This window comes from Bactrocera tryoni, chromosome 5 (genome assembly GCF_016617805.1).
Source record: "Bactrocera tryoni isolate S06 chromosome 5, CSIRO_BtryS06_freeze2, whole genome shotgun sequence".
Lineage (NCBI taxonomy): Eukaryota > Metazoa > Arthropoda > Insecta > Diptera > Tephritidae > Bactrocera > Bactrocera tryoni.
In genome coordinates, this window is record NC_052503.1 from 62359209 (window position 1) to 62381764 (window position 22556).

The 22556-nt window shown below is 36.2% G+C and overlaps 1 protein-coding gene across 1 annotated transcript in view; it reads right to left on the reverse strand.

Annotated features, from left to right (window-relative positions):
- Positions 1 to 22556, reverse strand: part of LOC120777940 (prolactin-releasing peptide receptor) — a 123179-nt gene that overhangs the window by 62765 nt on the left and 37858 nt on the right. The gene's annotated exons all lie outside the window — the stretch shown is intronic.

A 22556-nucleotide genomic window follows, 5' to 3' on the forward strand; every position in this document is an offset into this window, starting at 1 on the left:
AATGTGTTGGTAAGTGCATAACTCAACAACGCCTGGACTAATTTGTGGTCGGCTTTAGTATACCGTCCCAGAATTTCGGGAATAAAATGGGTATGGTCAGATAGAGCGGATTCTCCAGATCAATAATATATATTATTTGGCCAATTCTTTTTTTGAAAAGTTTGTTGAAGTTCAAAGATGGTTTTCATGACGAGAAAAACTCGAATAATTGCCGGTAAACCTTAAAAACAGCCCTCTTCTTGAATGTTTGTATGTTAGTAACGCTAAGGCGCGAGAACGGCTGCAGCAATGCCATTGATAGGTTTTCAGAGGTTGTTCGTTGTGAATCGGGGAAGGTTTAGAAATAAAACAACCTTATACTTTTCATGAAGAAAAGTCGGAAAATTTGACAATTCCAAAAAGTATCTTTTATCCATAAAAATTTTTTTTCAATTTTTGTTTTATTTTGTTTTTCAATATTTTGATTTGCTCAATTTTGGTCGCTTGCTTTTTATTCCGGCTATCCAAAGGAAAAATCATTGAAAATTATTCAGTGAAAACTTTATGTATGTTTCACACAAAGTGATCAATTACAGTTTGAAACTTGTAACGAAGGCGGCCGGTCGGCGTTCTTTTTGCCATCAACATATATTGGCAGCCCAAGGCACATGAACAAGTACCTCCAGGATGTGATGACATGCGTGTGGAATTATGGATCGCGTTCAATCAGCAAGCGATCGTCACGATGTCACAGCACGACTTTTCAAACAACAGCTATGATGATTGATGGACTTTATCTTGAAGCAACGTAGGGTATACATATATGGTGCTGTTAGATGTTAGATGTACTCTGGGGCCCTATTCTGTATCTCGATTCGTAAATGTATTCTATTCGAAATTCGGATCTACGTTGTATATATGTGAAAGTTGTACCACCCTGTGCCAGAACAAATGCGTACAATTTTCGTTTTTGCTTTCTACAACTCAAAAGCTAACGAATATTTTATTCGAAAATTGGCTTGAAAATCCGAAAATCGAGTTACAGAATATAAAAAATCCGAATTCGAGTAAATTGTTTTTTCGAATCGAGTTACAGAATAGGCTCCATGTTGAGTTGCAAAAAAGAGATTTGCCGCACGCACACATTCTTCTTTGGATGGTGGATGGTGGTTACACCAGATAAAATTGATGAAATCATTTCTGCGGAAATTCCTATTGCAGAGAAAGATCCAGTATTATACGAAGTGATGAAAACCAATATGGTTAATGTACCTTTGCGGACACCCCTATCCACCTCGGCTTGTATGTCTGACAATAAATGAACGAAACACTATCCACGTGCTTTTCTTTCGGAAACGCAAACTGGAAATGATGGATATCCGCTCAATCGGCGTCGCTCACCAGACGACAATGGCAGAACATTCGGCATTCAATTTAGAAGAGGGAATATCTAAGTTGGCAACACATGGATCGTACTATATTCACCACTATTGTTTAATTCACATTCAGAACTCATATCAATGTTGAATATTGCAGTTTGGTGAAATCGATCAAATACGTTTGCAAATACGTCACCAAAGAAAGCAACATGGCGGTTATTTGCCTTGAACGAGATGAGATCAGCAAGTATCCAATTGGTCGATACGTGAACTGCAACAAACCGCTTTGTAGGATATTTACTTTTACAATTAATGAATGTTTTCCGACTGTTGTGCGTCTCGAGTTTTTTCTCAATTTGCGTCAACATCTCAACATTCGTTTGCGAGAACATTGCTCTATTCGGAAATGCCTTGATATTATACATGGAATGCATCGCTAAAGAAATAGTTACGCAGAAAGAAAGACTAATCAGTAGATTGACATCCAAGTGTGTTCTGAACTAATGCCTTAGGACGAATTTAAACATTCCACCCGAAAAACGACGATTGCTTCTACTTCGGTTGCTATTGATAAATGTACGTGGTTGAATTTCATTTGTGTCATTGCGTACTATGAATGGTACGGTGTGTGCAAGTTTTTGAGATGCTTGCCAGCAATTACAATTGTTGGAACATGATAATCACTGGAATCAAACAATGGACGATCCGATAGTTACTTCGCATGCCACTGAAGTTCGCACACTTACCGCGATGATCATTTCGACATATCAGCCTTCAAATCCGCGTCAATTATGGGATGCGTACAAAAATGACATTACCGAAGACATTTTACATCGTATTCGTTAAGAATTGAACATGGGTCAATTCCGGTTGATACATCCAGGTGTTTGATATCAATTCCACCTGTCTTTTGTCAATTCACTTTAACGAAATATGAACTCAACACGAATGTTAATGCCAACATTGGCTAAATTATCGTCACTACGATTACTTGAGTGCACTCACAATTTTAGCTGCCAAATATATTAAGCCGTGCATTATCCAATGGAATTTCTAAAATCTTTGGAGAGACTTGGTATGTCACCGCATTATTTGCGTCTCAAAGTTGTATCTGTCATTATTATGTTTCGCAATCTTCATGCGCCGAAATTGTATAATAAAACTCTACTGATTGTGCCGCAGTTATCAAATACAAGGCACAGAAAGGCTTGTTTCTACGAATTTCTTTGATTTTCAACGATTTGCCATTTCAGTTCGAACGTATTCAGTTTCCAGTGAAAATTACATTTGCGAAGACAATCAACAGGACACAATAATAGTCACTAAAAGTGTGTGGCATAAATCTGGAAATGCCATGCTTTTCACACGGCCAGTTATACGTGGCGTGTTCACGAGTTGGAAAACTATCTTCTCTATACATTTACGTAGCAGAACAGAAACCAAAAAATGTTGATTTTCAAGCTGCGTTACATTGAAAAAAATTTCGAAAAAATCGAAAATAAATGATTTTTAACACAATGCAAATTCAACTTTCTTTTCATTTCAAAACACATAATTTCAAGCAGGACAACGCCTGCGGTGTCAGCTAGTTGTATATAGTTTGAAAACAGTGCTGAAAATGCTAAGAATTATAAACGAGTTTATCTTGTACATTTTCCTATGGTATAAAAGAGTATAAAAGGATTGCAATTTTGATTTGGAACTATAAATTTTGACAAAAAAGCGTCCAAAAATTCATGATATTTCCAAAAATGTATTTTGCTAAGTTGGTAGGACTGTCCTTAATATTAGCGCGATCTGTCAACCAGTTTGCTTACAGCAGCTGCTTAAGTCGGTACTCCTCAGCAGTGCGTTGGGATTTTTACAATGGATAAAAATATCGATCAAAGATTTTTCTCAAATTTTATAGTTCTAACCAAGCCAAAAATTAAGGTAATGCTCATTTTCATGATTTGGTGCATCATTAATTTGTTCCAAAAGAACAGACGGTCAATAAGGAGTTCTATTTGGCGTATTGAAGCATTTGCGGGAGAACACACGTCGAAAATGACTGGAATTATGGAAGAACAATTAATGGATCTTACACGAAGATACCTGCACATCACGTCACGATTGTGACCGGATTTAAAGCCAAAAGCGCAAGGAATACCATTGATCAACCAACGTATTCACCATGTGAATTTTTATTGTTCCCTAAGCTGAAATTGCCGATCCGTGGAGCCGTTTTTAGTCGATCGAAGAGTTAAAACAAAATTCGTAATGGTATGACATCTTATAGACTTGCCACCTGACTTTATTTGAAACAAGAAAAAAAAAAATTGAACATCAATAATTTTATTAACGACCCCACTTTTTGCAAAACCTAAATTTTTCAATGGAGGCATTAAATTCAAATTCATTCTAAATTTAATCCAAATTTCAATCGCATATCAACTAATTTCCTTCAAGTTCGTTTCAATAATTCCAAGAAACTATTTTCCACTATCCAAGCATTTCAATAATTGAAGCGATGCAAGAAAAATAGACTTTGCATTCATTTTCGCTTGGTTTAGTCGGCCAATTCCTCACACAAGGCAATTAGTGCAGAAATTGTAGTCTTTCATTTCGTTTATTGACAGCATTTCTGCTGCATTTAAATGAATAAAAACGCTTGCTGCCTGCCAATTATTCTACTGGTCCATTAAAAAAAATTATGAAGCGTGAGACATGAGTGACCCACAAATTGGAAAACAGAATTTTCTAAAATAGCCACGCACATATTTTTTTCTCACAAAGTGAACATAAAATTGAAGTGACCGACAAATATATTTCACATATCGACACACAAACACAACAACAGATTTTTGGTGTGCAGTCGTGCGCGGCACCAAGCACAAATTTGAAAAAAAAAACTGTTTTCATATGCACACATTTTTTATGTTTTGAACTTATTTTCTTCAATTGTAATATTTTTTTGCCAAGAAATTTCACTTTCCTTGCTTCTTCATGGCATTTGTGGGTTAGCCGTGGGCTAAACGTAAGTACGTTTGTGGGTTAATTATTACTGCTCTGTGTGCACACTGTCAAGGTTGCGCACTCGCAGTATCGTACATTTGGTATTATTAGTTTCAGAAGTGTAATTAGCACATTTCAGGTATGTACTATACATCTAATTTATACGTATTCTGTGAGTAAAATTGAAGTCTGTCATTCAATATTACACAACGAAGTTTAATATTTTACTTATGTAAAGTTAATTGATTTTATGTGTTACATATGCATATACATATCTTCAGTAATATTGAACAACATTTTTGTTTGTATTTTGTGTGTATATAAAGTTAAATTATTTTATATGTTACAAGGGTACATACCAAAAACTAAGACACATGCCTTCAATAATACTGTGAAATATTTCTTTTGCAACTAAAAAGTTAATTGTATACAAGTATATTATGAGTTACAGGACTACGTACGTACATAGTAACAAATTAGGTGCATATATTCAATAATATTGTGCAATATTTTCTTTTGATATTTCGTATATGTAAAATAAATTGATTTTATATAACGCAGTGGCGCATCGCAACAAATTAGATGCATATCTTCAATAATATTGTGCAATATTTTCTTTTCAATTTGCGTATATGTAAAATAAATTGATTTTATATTACACAGTAGCGCATCGCAGCAAATTAGATGCATATCTTCAATAATATTGTGCAATATTTTCTTTTGATATTTCGTATATATGTAAAATAAATTGATTTTATATTACACAGTGGCGCATCGCAACAAATTAGATGCATATCTTCAATAATATTGTGCAATATTTTCTTTTGATATTTCGTATATGTAAAATAAATTGATTTTATATTACACAGTGGCGCATCGTAACAAATTAGATGCATATCTTCAATAATATTGTGCAATATTTTCTTTTAATATTTCGTATATGTAAAATAAATTGATTTTATATCACACAGTAGCGCATCGCAACAAATTAGATGCATAGCTTCAATATTATTGCGCAATAAAATTTCAATAGTTTATATATACACTTTGTTTCATTGCTATAAATAAATTAATTTCTGTGAAATACTGAAAAAATATGTTTCCATCCTAAAAGCTCTATGGTAACTTTAACAATTCTATAAAAACAATTTTTTTCTAACGGTACTTTTCATAATATTGCAGCTAGTAAGCGGTTTGCACTGAAAACTGTGTTTCATTGCCATAAAAACAGCCCTTATACCACGAAAACAAGGAAGGAAACATATTTCTCTTTTATCTTAATAATTTATTGTGCTTCCATTATTTTTAATAAGTACGAGTATTCGATTTCGTGTTAAGCTGGTGAAATGAGAAAGCCTTTCTGTGGTTAATAAACCCATGCATCCAAAATAGCTGTTTTAAGATCAGAAATCGTATTAAATTGACTATAATTCTCGTAAGCCTTTCTTACCAGCCATCCCCAGATGTTTTCAATGGGACTTACATCAAGAGAATAAGCAGCCATTCCAAAAGATTGATATTCTGGGAAATTCGCAACGTCGACTCATGAGATATTGTCTTCGTCAATGTTTCTGCACCACATAGCACGACGGGAATTATGAGTGACTTATAGAGTTTGGTTTTTGTTCGTCGAGAGAGGACTTTACTTCATAGTTGCATACTCATTCCGAAGTAGCACCTGTTGGCAAGAGTTATTCGGCGTTGTGTTTTGAGGCTGATGTTGTTGTTGGTGTTGGTGCTGGTTCCAAGATTGACGAAGTTATCTATGACTTCGAAGTTATGACTGTCAACACAGACGTGGGAGCCTAGTCGCGAGTGCGACGACTGTTTGTTTGAAAACAGGAGAACTAACGGCGCGGTTGTTAAGGCCGATGATATCAATACCACCGGCATACGCCAGCTGCTGTACACTCTTATAGAAGATTGTACCTGTTGGATTAAGTTCTGCAGCTCCAGTTATTTTCACCAAGAGCAGATTGAAAAAGTCACACGAAAGTTAGTCGCCTTGTCTGAAACTTCGTTTGGTATCCGATTCTGACGGAGCTTTTAGTCTTACTCAACGTCAGTCAACTAATACGACTGTGTAAGTTCTGCGGGGATTCCAAATTCAGACATCGCGGCATAAAGGCAGCTCCTTTTCGTGCTATCGAAAGCAGCTTTGAAATCGACGAAGAGGTGGTGTGTGTCGATTCTCCTTTCACGAGTCTTTTCCAAGATTTGGCGCATGGTGAATATCTGGTCGGTTGTTGATTTGCCAGGTCTAAAGCCACACTGATAAGGTCCAATCAGTTTGTTGACGGTTGACTTTAATCTTTCACACAATACGACTGATAGATCCTTATACTCAATGTTGAGGAGGCTTATACCACGGTAGTTGGCGCAGATTGTGGGGTCTCCTTTCATATGGATTGGGCATAGCACACTTAAATTCCACTCGTTGGGCATGCTTTCGTCCGACCATATTCTACAAAGCAGCTGATGCATGCTCCTTATCAGTTCTTCGTCGCCGTGTTTGAATAGCCCGGTCGGCAATCCATCGGCCCCCGCCGCTTTGTTGTTCCCGAAAAAGTTATGTAAATACAAGTAGATATTGAAGGGGGTAGCTACCTATCAAAAAAACCAAAACTGTGAAAAAATATGAAATCTGTGCGGCAAAAGCAAAGGATTAAAGAAAACCTTCGAAAAAGTTTTCGAGAAGTTCTTAAATAAGTAAATATAAAATTAATGTATAAACAATTTTCATGAAGTGTGTTTTGACACTTGAACAAGAGTTTAATAAAAGCCATAAATATTTTCCTAAGAAACGCGTCTAGATTTTTCAGTCTTGAAAACTTTCCTAACTTTTATGGCACCTTTTTCATGCTCTTCCTCCTCTCTTTATATGTTTTCGGCGCCCCTAATGTGAGTTTACTAAAAACGACCACTAGTGTAATGTTTTATGAGGAAAAAATTGTAAACACAAACCTTAGAATTTAATGGCATGACGATGTGGTGCTCGACGCACACCTGCTTTCGGCTTACACGAGCATAAAAGCGCGCACAAGTGTACTTGATGACCAACGCAAGTGCTCAAAGTAATTTGCTGCATAATCACAGACCCGCCTACAGTCATGCGCTTTTTATTGAAATGCGTTTATTTGTGTGTGTGTGCATATGAGTGTGTAGTATGACACCTGCTACCGGCACTTGGCTGCTCAATTTTTTGTTTAAAAGCAATTTCACACCTTTTCACATGATTTTCACACAAAACGAATTTCGCACCAAAAACGACTTTTGACTGCAGCGCCACCAAGTCATTATAATAAACGCGGTTGTGATGACGCTGAAATTTACTTTCTTTTTTGTTGGGAACTCTTAACAACCACAGTGTGTTTTTGTTGTACTTTTAAAAATGTCAGCTGTCAGTGCTGCTGGTGACCCACTCACAATGAAGTGCTTTTTTCATCTCGCAGCCGCCTTAAATGCGATCCCATTAAATTTTTGTTATTTGCGCTTTTATTTCAATGGAGGTGTGTCGTGCAGGTAGTAGACGCCCTCGCTGCGATTGAGCTGAATAACACATTTCTGAAAACGCTTGCTGCTTCCAGAGGATATTAACAAGCACGCAGTTGATGATGCGCAGCCTAACTAATACAAAGACATTATGACAGTCATTAATTTTTCACGCTCAAAGCCTCAGGTCACAGCTCTTTTTTGGATTCTCCACTTGCATTCAAGTTAAGCACAAACTTTTTTATGCTTAGGCAATGAATGTGAGCTTATGTTAGGCTCTGAGCACTGCAGGTGTACAGAAATATTACTGGCGGCGTGCATATGTGTGTCATCGGGAGACTAGAAAGTGTATGAATGGTGTGACAAAAATAGCTGAATTAAATTTTAATACCGTTTTATATAAGATTTATGCCAACTAAAATTATATTTTGTACAAAAATGTGGATGACTTGGTTTCCGCTATTATGCAAGGATTTAGTACCTTGGATTAAGGGTAATTACATGGCAGATATGAAAAAATTATACAACATGATAATTTATAAAACTGATATTTTAAATATAGAAATGTTTAGTATAAACTCCTAGGCTAAATTCTAGTAAAATAATAACAAAAATATCATAAAACTGGCAAACTAGAGAGGAAGAAAGTTCCGAAATGTAGAGTTTCAGCAATCATTTAGTAATAATAATTTAACTCGAACTACGGAGGCTGCTATATATATTTCTGGCCTAGGCAACACTAAGTGTTGCCAGGTGCAATCTGACATTTCCATTGGAAAGTTTGACATTTTTTAGCATAACATCACTCAGAACGTTTTGTCATTTAATGGTAAATTGTTTTATTTACAGGGAATTAAAAAATTTATCTCGGCCAAAAAATGGAATTAACTCGTGAACATTTTCGTGCGATCATTTTTCACAACTTTCGACATGGATTATCACGACAAGAGTGCACCGATGAACCAAAATCTTTGTATGGCTATGAAGCACCATCCTATAGCACTGTAAAAAAACTGGTACAACGAATTCAATCGTGGCCGACGCTCGCTCAAAGACGAATTCCGTGAAGGTCGTCCAAAAACAGCCGTTGTGCCAGAAAACATCGATGCCGTACGTGAACTGATAATGCAAGACCGTCATGTAACATACCTTTAGATAGAGGCATGCCTTTGCATTTCTCCCACAAACATACATTCGATATTGCATGAACACCTGGCCGTAAAAAAGGTTTGTTCTCGTTGGATCCCGCACAATTTGACAATCGCTCAAAAAAAGGCTCGTGTGGATTGGTGTAAAGAAATGCTGAAAAAATACGATCGCGGTGCTTCAAAAGACGTTTATAAGATCGTCACAGATGACAAATCATGGATCTATGCGTATGAGCCCGAAACAAAACAGCAATCGATCGTGTGGGTCTTCCAAGACGAGCCAAATCCAACGAAAGTTGTTCGTGGAAGAAGCACTTCGAAGCAAATGGTCGCCTGTTTCTTCGGCAAAGCTGATCATGTGGCGAATGTTCCACTTGAGCAACGTAGGACGGTCAATTCTGACTGGTACACCACCATTTGTTTGCCTGAAGTCTTCAGAGAAATTCGATAAACGAACAAGACTTCTCTTGTGCACCATGACAATGCGAGCTCTCCCACATCGGCTCAAACCAGCGCCTTTTTGACCGGCCAAAACGTCGAATTGATGCGTCATCCGCCGTACAGCCCTGACTTGGCACCCAATGACTTCTTTTTATTCCCACACATCAAGAAAATAATGCGTGGTCAACGATTTTCGTCGCCAGAAGATGCTGTTGAAGCATTCAAAAACTATGTTTTGGAGGTGTCTCAATCGGAGTGGAAAAAGTGCTTCGAAAATTAGTTTGAGCGCATGCAAAAGTGTATACATCCTGATGGAGAATATTTTGAAAATCAATACAACCATTTTCGTTGATAAATATTCCTATTTTCATTATTAGGCCAGAAGTATATATAGCAGCCCTCGTATTTAGAATCGGCTTAACGAGATGGGAATGTTAGGAAGAAAACCTGTAAAAATCCAAGCGTGATCAGAAATATCAAAGAAAAGCTCTTTAGTTGGGTTAAAAGAAAACTTAGTTGGACGCAAACCAAATGGGCATATGTAATATTTACTGACGAGTCTAAGTTTTGCCTTATTGAGCCTAATTGATGGTTATCAAGCAATTCATCGCAAACCTGGTGAATGATTCGCAGAAAATTGCATTATTTCTACTGTGAAACATTCCCCGCTTAAATATTGGTAATGTGGTAAATTATACAATACAGACTCTCGTCTTTCTTTTAAGTTAATTCGTTAATTTTGACATTTGAGATTGTAGAATTAAAGGAAAATTGGTGTATCACTTCATTTTATTGGCCATTAAAGAGTCTGGATCTCAATCCAACAGAGAATTTAAAGATCATAATACCGCTAAAATGCACAAAAAGAAACCCAAAACAATGGTTGAATGGATTAATATGTGCATTTTTTAATTCAAAATAAAATATGGACGTGACAACACCCACTTTTAAGTAAAAACCAATACCTCCAACAAATTCGGTGCATAACAATATTTCGACATGACATTATGAAAATAAACGAAATCTGATAACAATCACGCCTACTACTCATTTCTTGTGTTGAAATAAAGCACCAAAGAGAATTTGGGCAATAAACTCTTCTCGCCGAAGAGCGAAGAACAAGTCGGGCAATAAATTTAAAAATCCCAAATACTGAACATGTGGACCTCAGTGCTTATAGTTGATATTTCTATATATGATATATTTTTGGAATTCAGATAAATCGCTGGTTGTGTTAAAGGGTCAGTAGGGTAATCTTTTTACAATTTTTTTTTTTTGCATTTTCTGTTCCCTTATACCCTTAGAATTAATGTAGCAATTCCGACAGTTAAGCAATTCTGTGTTGGATTCCACAACAGTCATGTTTCACTTCGTATTGTACATTTTCCTCGAACCTTTCAGAATTTACTCGCCCTTATCAGTAGGTTGCACCTTAGCTAAATGTTAAATAACATTCTCTGTCTAAATTTAACATTCTCTGTTATAAGTAAGTAATTATTATTATTATTTTTTTTTATTTATAATCGGTTAAAATTAACATTTTCACAAGTTTTTTTTACACACCATCCCCATTGGATTCCCTTCAAAGTGGTTCAGACCATTTTTCATTTCATGCATTTATATCCATATACCTGTGCCCAAAAATATGGCATTGTATGACATTGCATTTATTTTAAAAATTCTTTATTTATTCTTCCAAATCAATTTCATCCCCTTCAAAGTAATCCCCTCCCGATGCAATGCACTTATGCCAACGGATTTTCCAATCATCGAAACACTGGTTGTAGTCGCTTTCCGGGATGGCCTTCAGTTCCGTCTTCGCTGCGACTTGAATCTTCTCTATCGTATAAAAACGGTGTGACGGAGCGGTCTTTTGAGCTTGGTGAACAGCCAGAAGTCGCACGGCGCCAGATGAGGTGAATACGGTGGTTGCGGAACGATATGGGTTGAGTTTTTGGCGAAATGATCACGAATTACGAGGGCAGTATGGGATCGTGCATTATCGTGGTGTAAAAACCAAAAATTGTCTTTCCACAATTCCGGCCTTTTTAGGCGAATAGCGTTACGCAAACAACGCATAACGTTCAAACAATATTCCTTGTTGACTGTTTGACCGGTTGGAAGGAATCCATAATGCACAACACCAGGATGATCGAAGAAAACAGTCAACATGACCTTGATTTTTGAGCGACTTGGCGCGATTTTTTTAGTCTCGGCTCTCTTTTGGCACGATATTCGCTCGATTGATCGGTTGTTTCGGGGTCGTAAGCATGGATCCAAGTCTCATCGCCAGTTATAATTCAGTTCAGTTGCGTTTCATGACACCCTGGTAGTCGGAAAGCATCGTTTCACACACTTCAACGCGACGCCTTTTTTCCAAAAAATTCAATGTTTTCGGTACCAGTCGAGATTTGACGCGCTTGAGGCCCAAAACATCCTTCAAAATGGTATTGGCTGAGCCTTTCGATATGCCAACTTCATCAGCAAGGTCTCTAATTGTTAATCGATTTGGTTTTTCAAACGCTGAATCTTTGATTGTTGAACGTGAGCTTCGTCGGTTGAGGAGTTGATGGTCGCCCTGGACGCTCTTCGTTCTTCGACACGTTCACGGCCGGCTTGGAACTCACTATACCACTTGTAAACATTTTTTGAGACATAGCCTCATCACCAAAGGCTTTCTGCACCATCCTCAACGTATCCATAGCAGAGAAAATTGATTCCGTAAACAAAATTTAATGCAAATTCTTTGCTCAACAAATTTCGACATCGCAAAAAACAAAAAACTCACATTTAGCAGCTCACAAAACGACACGTAACTCAAACACTAATGAATATTTTGACATGAAATTCGACATAAATATGACTGACAGTACTACCAACCTAAAAAAAAAATAATTCTCTAAATCCTTCGACCACCACCTTATTTTTTGGGCACAGTATGTATTGGCTTCAGAACCGCCGGTTGACATTTTACACTTTACGATATTTCTCTGGCATTGATTCATCTAAGTTGCAAGAGTATAAAATTTTCGGTTGCACCCGAACTTAGCCCTTCCTTACTTGTTATAAATAATTTTGAGAAAGGGCAATCTTTTTCTGAAGCAAGTCTTTAAAGACTCTTATGAAATTAAAAATGATTTTTAAAGATTTAAATATATTGAGGTTGAAGTTTTCCCAAGTTTTCATAGTTTAAGCAAAACTTACTTTTGATTTCAGTATTAATTGTTGTCATTACGTCTTTAAATGATGGTCTAGGGTACAATTCCTCGAGACTCAACGTTAAAAATAATTTAGTGGATGGCGGAGCGTGGATATTTCAATAAAACATAATCGTTTAGGAACAAAAGTCTTAAAAACCAGTGTGACCACAGTTTCTTATTAAAGTGAATTAGAATTGTTTGAAAAAATGTTTAGTTTTCTTGCAATATTCCACAAAAAATCTCGGAAGAATGCCATTCCAGAAAGTTTTCAGTTTTAGTACCATATTTTAATGTGTTCTGAAAAAGAATTTACACATTTCGCAAACAATGTTGTCCCATATTGTAGGATTCACCTATGTACATATATGCTTAAACTAATGTAAAATCAGGAAAATTCTACTCTCGGCAGGTTACTTTTGTATGTACAATGCTTGAGTAGTTATAGAGATATAGGTTTAAGTTATACAGACATACATTATATGAATATCACTCATGTCATGACTTGCCATAAAGTTCGGCAAATTCGTTGAGAAAATAATACGCATTGATCCAGCTAAATCGCGTCATAAGCCACACTCAAAACAATAAAAATATGCAGCCAACAATCAAACTCACTTTGTTCCGAATAATATGAACATAAAAAACCATTAATCAAAAAAATTAAATATACATATATAAACATATATTTATATAATATTCGGCGTATATATGTAAAAGCTATAATGTGCTGCTATAAAATATAGAATTTGCATAAAAATCGAAAGCCGCTAAGTAATTTATTGTGTACACTAACCGCAATTTGATTGCATATTTACGCGGTTGGCGACAATTCGAGTGTTATTGCAATAATAATGCTGTGAGGATGTGTGTGTGTTGTTGTTGTGACGCATCGTTGCACAAGTGCCGCAGTTATAGTGTGTGAGATAAGATAAAAATGCTAGTAAATGCCTTTTTGATATAATCAAAATATATACATAACAAAATTATATAAGCCACAAAGAGAGCATAACTACATACATATATATGTATGTGTGGGTGTTTATATATGCATGTAAGGGTATTCGTTATTTCCCCAGTTGGATAAACCTTAGGGATTGATCAATACACACGGCATAAAGTCAAGCGGTTGTTTGAAAATCTGAATATTAGATATACGAGGACTAGGGGAAATATTGCCCTGATTTCATCTATATTAGTCAACCTAACAGTGTCCTATTAGAAAGAAATTACTTTTGAATATCATAAAATTTGCTTATATGTTGACCGATAGTTGCACTATAATGTCAACTGGAAATTCGAAAATATTTATATTAGATATTTGGAATCATAGGGAAGCATTGGCCCAATTGTATCTATTCTTGGCACAAGGGCACGCTGCCATCACAAAAATACTTATTCTCACTGAATTTCAATACTTGGCCTAACTTGACCTATATGTTCGGTTTATAGCTATATAATGGGTCGTCAAAAAAGTCTTGCGGTATTTTTATTGAATTTTTTTTTATTGAATTTTTTTTATTGAAATTGAAATGAATTTTTGATGACTTATGCCCAGCTCTTGACCGATGCTACGGCTGCTACTATGCCGGTCTTTTTCAACCAATTCAGCGATTTTATCGCAATTTTCGACGACAGGCCTTCCGGAGCGTGGCGCATCTTCGACCACCTCTACAACAGAACGAAAACGTTGAAACCATCGTTGTGCAGTGAAAATGGAAACTGTATCGGGTCCATAAACTGCACAAATTTTATTGGCGGCTTGAGATGCATTTTTGCCTTTATCGTAGTAGTACTGTAAAATATGCCGTATTTTTTCTTTATTTTGCTCCATGTTTGCGACGCTGTAACTCACGAACGACTTAAAAGAAACGACAATCAATCAAACACGTGTTAGCGCGTGAAATGAGCTTTCCAAAAAGGTATAGCATGACCCGATGCGACGAATAAAACTAGAACTACGCGCTTTCAGCGCCAACTAGCGAAAATACCGCAAGACTTTTTTGACAACCTATTATTTAAACAACATCCGAAAATGTTGCAGGTACGAAATTTTTAATATTCTGCCTTGGGGAAGCAATTTCCCGATGCATCTCGGTAAAAAATCAGCTGTCTGTATCAGGCTACACATATTTGGTCTCTGGATTCTGAAAAAGTATAGTCCACCTTCGACAATTTTTGGACGTAAGATAGAATACCTTTAGAGCAAAGCAGTATTGTAAAGTGGAAAAACTATTAGTAATTTAAAAGATTGCTAAATGGCAAGTAAGCATTTCTTTATTAATGTGTGTTTATAACCATTGCTGCCATATAATTATCTTTATCACCTAAAAGCTAATAACTCATATAATCTCGTGAATTCGTCTCTCTAGATCTCTGAATCTCTATAGGCGGCATACTAGCTGCTACCTCAGATGCTTTGCTGGATAAATTTCGGAAAGCAGAATGGGCGTGGTTATTTTATAACTTTATCCATTTTTTCAGTGCACGATGAGGTGTCAAAAGAGCGTCCTCTCAGTAAGTTTGATACATTTAAAGAAAACATCGATGCCGTACGTGAACTGATAATGTCATGTAACATGCCTTCAGATAGAGGCATGCCTATGCCTTTCTCCCACCAGCATACATTCGATATTGCATGAACACCTGGCCGTAAAAAAGGTTTGTTCTCGTTGATCCCGCACAATTTGACAATCGCCCAAAAAAAGGCTCGTGTGGATTGGTGTAAAGAAATGCTGAAAAAATACGATCGCGGTGCTTCAAAAGATCGTTTATAAGATCGTCACAGGTGACGAAATCATGGATCTATGCGTATGAGCCCGAAATGAAACAGCAATCGACCGTGTGGGTCTTCCAAGTATTGAGCCAAATCCAACGTGAAAGTTGTTCGTAAAGAAGCACTTCGAAGCAAATGGTCGCCTGTCGTTCTTCGGCAAAACTGGTCATGTGGCGACTGTTCCGTTTTGAGCAACGTAGGACGGTCAATTTTGAGTGGTACACCACCATTTGTTTGCCTGAAGTCTTCGGAGAAATTCGAAAAACGAACAAGAGAAGACGAATCATTGTGCACCAGCGACAATGCGAGCTCTCACAATATCGGCTCAAACCAGCGCCTTTTTGACCGGCCAAAACGTCGAATTGATGGGTCATCCGCCGTACAGCCCTGACTTGGCACCCAATGACTTCTTTTTATTCCCACACATCAAGAAAATACACACGTGGTCAACGATTTCGTCGCCAGAAGATGCTGTTGAAGCATTCAAAAACCATGTTTTGGAGGTGTTTCAAGCGGAATGGAAAAAGTGCTTCGAAAATTGGTTTGAGCGCATGCAAAAGTGTATAAATCTTGATGGAGAATATTTTGAAAAACAATAAAACCATTTTCGTTGATAAATATTCCTATTTTCATTATTAGGCCAGAAGTATATATAGCAGCCCTCGTATTTAGAATCGGCTTAACGAGATGGGAATGTTAAGAAGAAAACCTGTAAAAATCCAAGCGTGATCAGAAATAATAAAGAAAAGCGCTTTAGTTGGGTTAAAAGAAAACTTAATTGGACGCAAACCAAATGGGCATGTGTAATATTTACTGACGAGTCTAAGTTTTGCCTTATTGAGCCTGATTAATGGTTATCAAGCAATTCATCGCAAATCTAGTGAATGATTCGCAGAAAATTGCATTATTTCTACTGTGAAACATTCCCCGCTTAAATATTGGTATTGTGGTAAGTTACACAATACAGATTTTTCACTCTCGTCATTCTTTTAAGTTAATTCATTAATTTTCGGATTAATTTGAGATTGTGGTGAAATTAAAATGAAAATGGGTCTATTACTTCATTTTATTGGCCATTGTAAGAGTCTGAATCTCAATCTAACAGAGAACTTTTAAGATGATAATATGCTAAATGCACAACAAGAAACCCAAAAACAATGGTTGAATGGATTAATATGTGCATTTTTTAATTCAAAATAAAATATGGACGTGACAACACCCACTTTTAAGTAAAAACCAATACCTCCAACAAATTCGGGTGCATAACATGTTTTGACATGACATTATGAAAATAGACGAAATCTGACAACAACCACGCCTACCACTCATTTCTAGTGTAGAAATAAAGCACCAAAGAGAATTTGGGCAATAAACTCTTCTCGCCGAAAAGCGAAGAACAAGTCGGGCAATAAATTTAAAAATCCCATATATTGAACATGTGGACCTCAGTGCTTATAGTTGATATTTCTATATATGATATATGTTTGGAATTCAGATAAATCACTGGTTGTGTTAAAGGGTCAGTAGGGTAATCTTTTTACAATTTTTTTTTTTTTTGCATTTTCTGTTCCCTTATACCCTTAGAATGTAGCAATTCTGACAGTTAAGCAATTCTGTCTTGGATTCCACAACAGACATGTTTCACTTCGTATTGTACATTTTCCTCGAACCTTTCAGAATTTACTCGCTTTGTCAGTGGGTTGCAACTTAGCTAAATGTTAAATAACATTCTCTGTCTAAATTTAACATTCTCTGTTATAAGTAAGTAATTATTATTATTATTTTTTTGGTTTTATAATCGGTTAAAACTAACATTTTCACAAGTTTTTTACCTTCACCATCCTCATTGATTCTCTTCAAAGTGGTTCAGACCATTTTCTATTTCATGTATTTATATCCATATACCTTTGCCCAAAATAAGGCACAGTATGACATTGCATTTATTTTAAAATTCTTTATTTATTCTTCCAAATCAATTTCATCCCCTTCAAAGTGATCCCCTCCCGATGCAATGCACTTATGCCAACGGATTTTCCAATCTTCGAAACACTGGTTGTAGTCACTTTCCGGGATGGCCTTCAGTTCCGTCTTCGCTGCGGCTTGAATCTTCTCTATCGTGTAAAAACGGTGTCCCCGGAGCGGTCTTTTGAGCTTGGTGAACAGCCAGAAGTCGCACGGCGCTAGATCAGGTGAATACGGTGGTTGCGGAACGATATGGGTTGAGTTTTTGGCGAAATGATCACGAATTACGAGGGTAGTATGGGATGGTGCATTATGGTGGTGTAAAAACCAAGAATTGTCTTTCCACAATTCCGGCCTTTTTGGGCGGATAGCGTTACGCAAACGACGCATAACGTTCAAATAATATTCCTTGTTGACTGTTGACCGGTTGAAAGGAATTCATAATGCACAACACCACGATAATCGAAGAAAACAGTCAACATGACCTTGATTTTTGAGCGACTTTGGCGCGATTTTTTTGGTCTCAGGCTCTCTTTTGGCACGATATTTCGCTCGATTGATCGGTTGTTTCGGGTCGTAAGCATAGATCCAAGTCTCATCGCCAGTTATAATGCGTTTCATGACACCCTGGTAGTCGGAAAGCATCGTTTCACACACTTCAACGCGACGCCTTTTTTCCAAAAAATTCAATGTTTTCGGTACCAGTCGAGATTTGACGCGCTTGAGGCCCAAAACATCCTTCAAAATGGTATTGGCTGAGTCTTTCGATATGCCAACTTCATCAGCAAGGTCTCTAATTGTTAATCGACGGTTTTTCAACACCAAATCTTTGATTTGTTGAACGTGAGCTTCGTCGGTTGAGGTTTTTCGACACGTTCACGGCCGGCTTGGAACTCACTATACCACTTGTAAACATTTTTTTTAGACATAGCCTCATCACCAAAGGCTTTCTGCACCATCCTTAACGTATCCGCAGCAGAAAATTGATTCCGTAAACAAAATTTAATCCAAATTCTTTGCACAACAAATGTGACTGACAGTACTACCAACCTAAAAAAAAAAAAAATTATCCAAATCCTTTGACGCGCGGAGTTTAAATTCAAATGTCACCTTATTTTTTGGGCACAGTATGTATTGGCTTCAGAACCTCTGGTTGACATTTTACACCTTACGATATTTTCCTGGCATTGATTCATCTATGTTGCAAGAGTATAAAATGTTCGCTTGCACCCGAACTTAGCCCTTCCTTACTTGTTATAAATAATTTTGAGAAAGGGCAATCTTTTTCTGAAGCAAGTCTTTAAAGACTCTTATGAAATTAAAAATGATTTTTAAAGATTTAAATATATTGAGGATGAAGTTTTCCCAAGTTTTCATACTTTAAGCAAAATCCACTTTTGCTTTCAGTATTAATTGTTGTCATTATGTCTTTAAACGATGGTCTAGGTACAATTCCTCGAGACTTCCACGTTAAAAATAATTTAGTGGATTATGGAGCGTGGATATTTCAATAAAACATAATCGTTTAGAACAAAGTATTAAAAACCAGTGTGACCACAGTTTCTAATTAAAGTGAATTAGAATTGTTTGAAAAAATGTTTAGTTTTCTTGCAATATTCCACAAAAAATCTCGGAAGAAATCCGTTCCAGAAAGTTTTCAGTTTTAGTACCATATTTTAATGTGTTCTGAAAAAGAATTTACACATTTCGCAAACAATGTTGTCCCATATTGTAGCATTCACCTATGTACATATATGCTTAAACTAATGTAAAATCAGGAAAATTCTCTTCTCGGCAAGTTACTTTTGTATGTACAATGCTTGAGTAGTTATAGAGATATAGGTTTAAGTTATACAGACATATATTATATGAATATCACTCATGTCATGACTTGCCAAAAAGTTCAGCAAATTCGTTGAGAAAATAATACGCATTGATCCAGCTAAATCGCGTCATAAGCCACACTCAAAACAATAAAAATATGCAGCCAACAATCAAACTCACTTTGTTCCGAATAATATGAACATGAAAAACCATTAATCAAAAAAATTAAATATACATACATACATATATGAACATATATTTATATAATATTCGGCGTATATATGTAAAAGCTATAATGTGCTGCTATAAAATATAGAATTTGCATAAAAATCGAAAGCCGCTAAGTAATTTATTGTGTACACTAACCGCAATTTGATTGCATATTTACGCGGTTGGCGACAATTCGAGTGTTATTGCAATAATAATGCTGTGGGGATGTGTGTGTGTTGTTGGTGTGACGTATCGTTGCACGAGTGCCGCAGTTATAGTGTGTGAGATAAGATAAAAATGCTAGTTAATGCCTTTTTGATATAATCAAAATATATACATAACAAAATTATATAAGCCACAAAGAGAGCATAACTATATATGTATGTGTGGGTGTTTATATATGCATGTAAGGGTATGCGTTAATTCCCCAGTTGGATAAACCTTAGGAATTGTTCAATATACACGGCATAAAGTCAAGCGGTTGTTTGAAAAACTGAATATTAGATATACGAGGACTAGGGGAAATATTGCCCTGATTTCATCTATATTAGTCAACCTAATAGTGTCCTATTAGAAAGAAATTACTTTTGAATATCATAAAATTTGCTTATATGTTGACCGATAGTTGCACTATAATGTCAACTGGAAATTCGAAAATATTTATATTAGATATTTGGGAATCATAGGGAAGCATTGGCTCAATTGTATCTATTCTTGGCACAAGGGCACGCTGCCATCACAAAATACTTATTTCACTGAATTTCAATACTTGGCCTAACTTGACCTATATGTTCGGTTTAGAAGCTATATAATGGGTCAGTCAAAAAGTCTCAGGTATTTTTATTGAATTTTTGTTTATTGAAATTGAAATGAATTTTTGATAACTCATGCCCAGCTCTTTACCTATGCTACGGCTGCTACTATGCTGGTCTCTTTCGACCAATTCAGCGATTTTATCGCAATTTTCGACGACAGGCCTTCCGGAGCGTGGCGCATCTTCGACCACCTCTACAACAGAACGAAAACGTTGAAACCATCGTTGTGCAGTGAAAATGGAAACTGTATCGGGTCCATAAACTGCACAAATTTTATTGTGGCTTGAGATGCATTTTTGCCTTTATCGTAGTAGTACTGTAAAATATGCCGTATTTTCTCTTTATTTTGCTCCATGTTTGCGACGCTATAACTCACGAACGACTTAAAAGGAACAACAATCAATCAAACAATCGTGAAATGAGCTTTCCAAAAAGGTATAGCCATGACCCGATGCGACGTATAAAACTAGAACTACGCGCTTGCAGCGCCAACTAGCGCAAATACCGCAAGACTTTTTTGACAACCTTATTATTTAAACAACATCCGAAAATGTTGCAGGTACGAAATTTTAATATCTCTGCTTTGGGGGAAGCAATTTTCCGATGCATCCCGGTAAAAATCAGCTGTCTGTATCAGGCTACACATATTAGGTCTCTGGATTCTGAAAAAGTATAGTCCATCTTCGACAATTTTTGAACGTAAGGACGAGGTATTCTATCTTAAGAGCAAAGCAGTATTGTAAAGTGGAAAAATTATTAGTAATTTAAAATATTGTTAAATGGCAAGTAAACATCATTGTCATACGGTTTCGTTATTCATGTGTGGATATCAGTTGTAAGTTTGTGGGTCCACCGTCCTTGGTTGAGATGCAGGGGCTTCTGCGTGGGGGTAAGAGCTGTTGGCACCCGAAATTTGTTAATAAAACTTATTGAATATTTTTAAGATTTTCATCAAAAATATATTATTGCACATTAATCTTTACGTCATATCCATTGCGAATTCACTCAGTCATATTTATGAAAATTCTAACTTCAGTAAAACGCAATAAATATATTTGGTGGAAGCAAAGCTTAAAAAGACACCTTTCGTAATTTCCACGAGGACATTATTAAACACTACAATGTTGGGAATAGCAGGGTTAAATATATATTTTTTTTTAAGTTCGAAGAATGAATTTACTATCGATCGTCAGTCTCATTCAAAAGCCGGTTATCTCCAAATCACTTTTATAGGTGCAATATTTATATTCATACAGAAACTGTTCTGTTTAAATTGGACGAAGGAGATTATAACTATTTATCATATCGTATCATATAAGTATACAGCAATGTTAAAAATTCAAATCAATATGTACAATACTTATATTTGAGAATAATATAATGAATTATGCTTTTATGTTGTCAAACTTCTCCGTAATAATACCTTTTATCAGAAATCAAGATATCCTTATTTGAGTATATGGTTTATAAACATATACATTAAATCGGCAAATTCTGGAAATGAGTCGGCATTTCAAAGGGACTACCCCCCATGATCTGGATCCTCGCGACGCCCCTGTTGGAGGTTTATAACCATTGCTGTCATATAATTATGCTTTTCCTTATCACCTGAAAGCTAATAACTCATATAATCTCGTGAATTCGTCTCTCTGTATCTCTGGATCTCTATAGGCGACATACTAGCTGCTACCTCAGATGCTTTGCTGGATAAATTTCGGAAAGCAGAATGGGCGTGGTTATTTTATAATTTTATCCATTTTTTCAGTGCACGATGAGGTGTCAAAAGAGCGTCCTCTCAGTAAGTTTGATACATTTAGCCTCAGCGGTTTCTAAAATATGTACATTAACCCTTCTGTTACCTCAAGATCATCTCGTGACCTTTTTATGTTATTTTTGCTTATATATCATAAAATACACAAAGTTTTGGGATTTCCTTTTATGAACTCCTGCATTGAGTGAAATCGCTTTGAAAAAGTGCAAAATATTTTTTATAATTTGATAAAAACAAAACAAGAATCAAAACTAACGTGTGGTTAGCATAAGGTCATTCAGTGACCTTCTGCTGTTCAAAGTGGCAAGAGGAAGTTTCGCGCCATTTTCGCCAATTACTTTTTGTGTAAAACGACAGACATTGTAGATATTTTATAAAATGAAACGTAACCGAGCATCGGTGAGTATTTTGATTGATTTCGATGGAGTATTATCTGATTCAGCAAATTTGTCGTCTGACAGAAACCCAAATACAGACAATAATGGAAGACATTGTGGATATTGATAAGTATAGTGATTTTGAGGACAATGATAATGGAAGAATTGCCAGATGGCGAATCTTCTGAAAA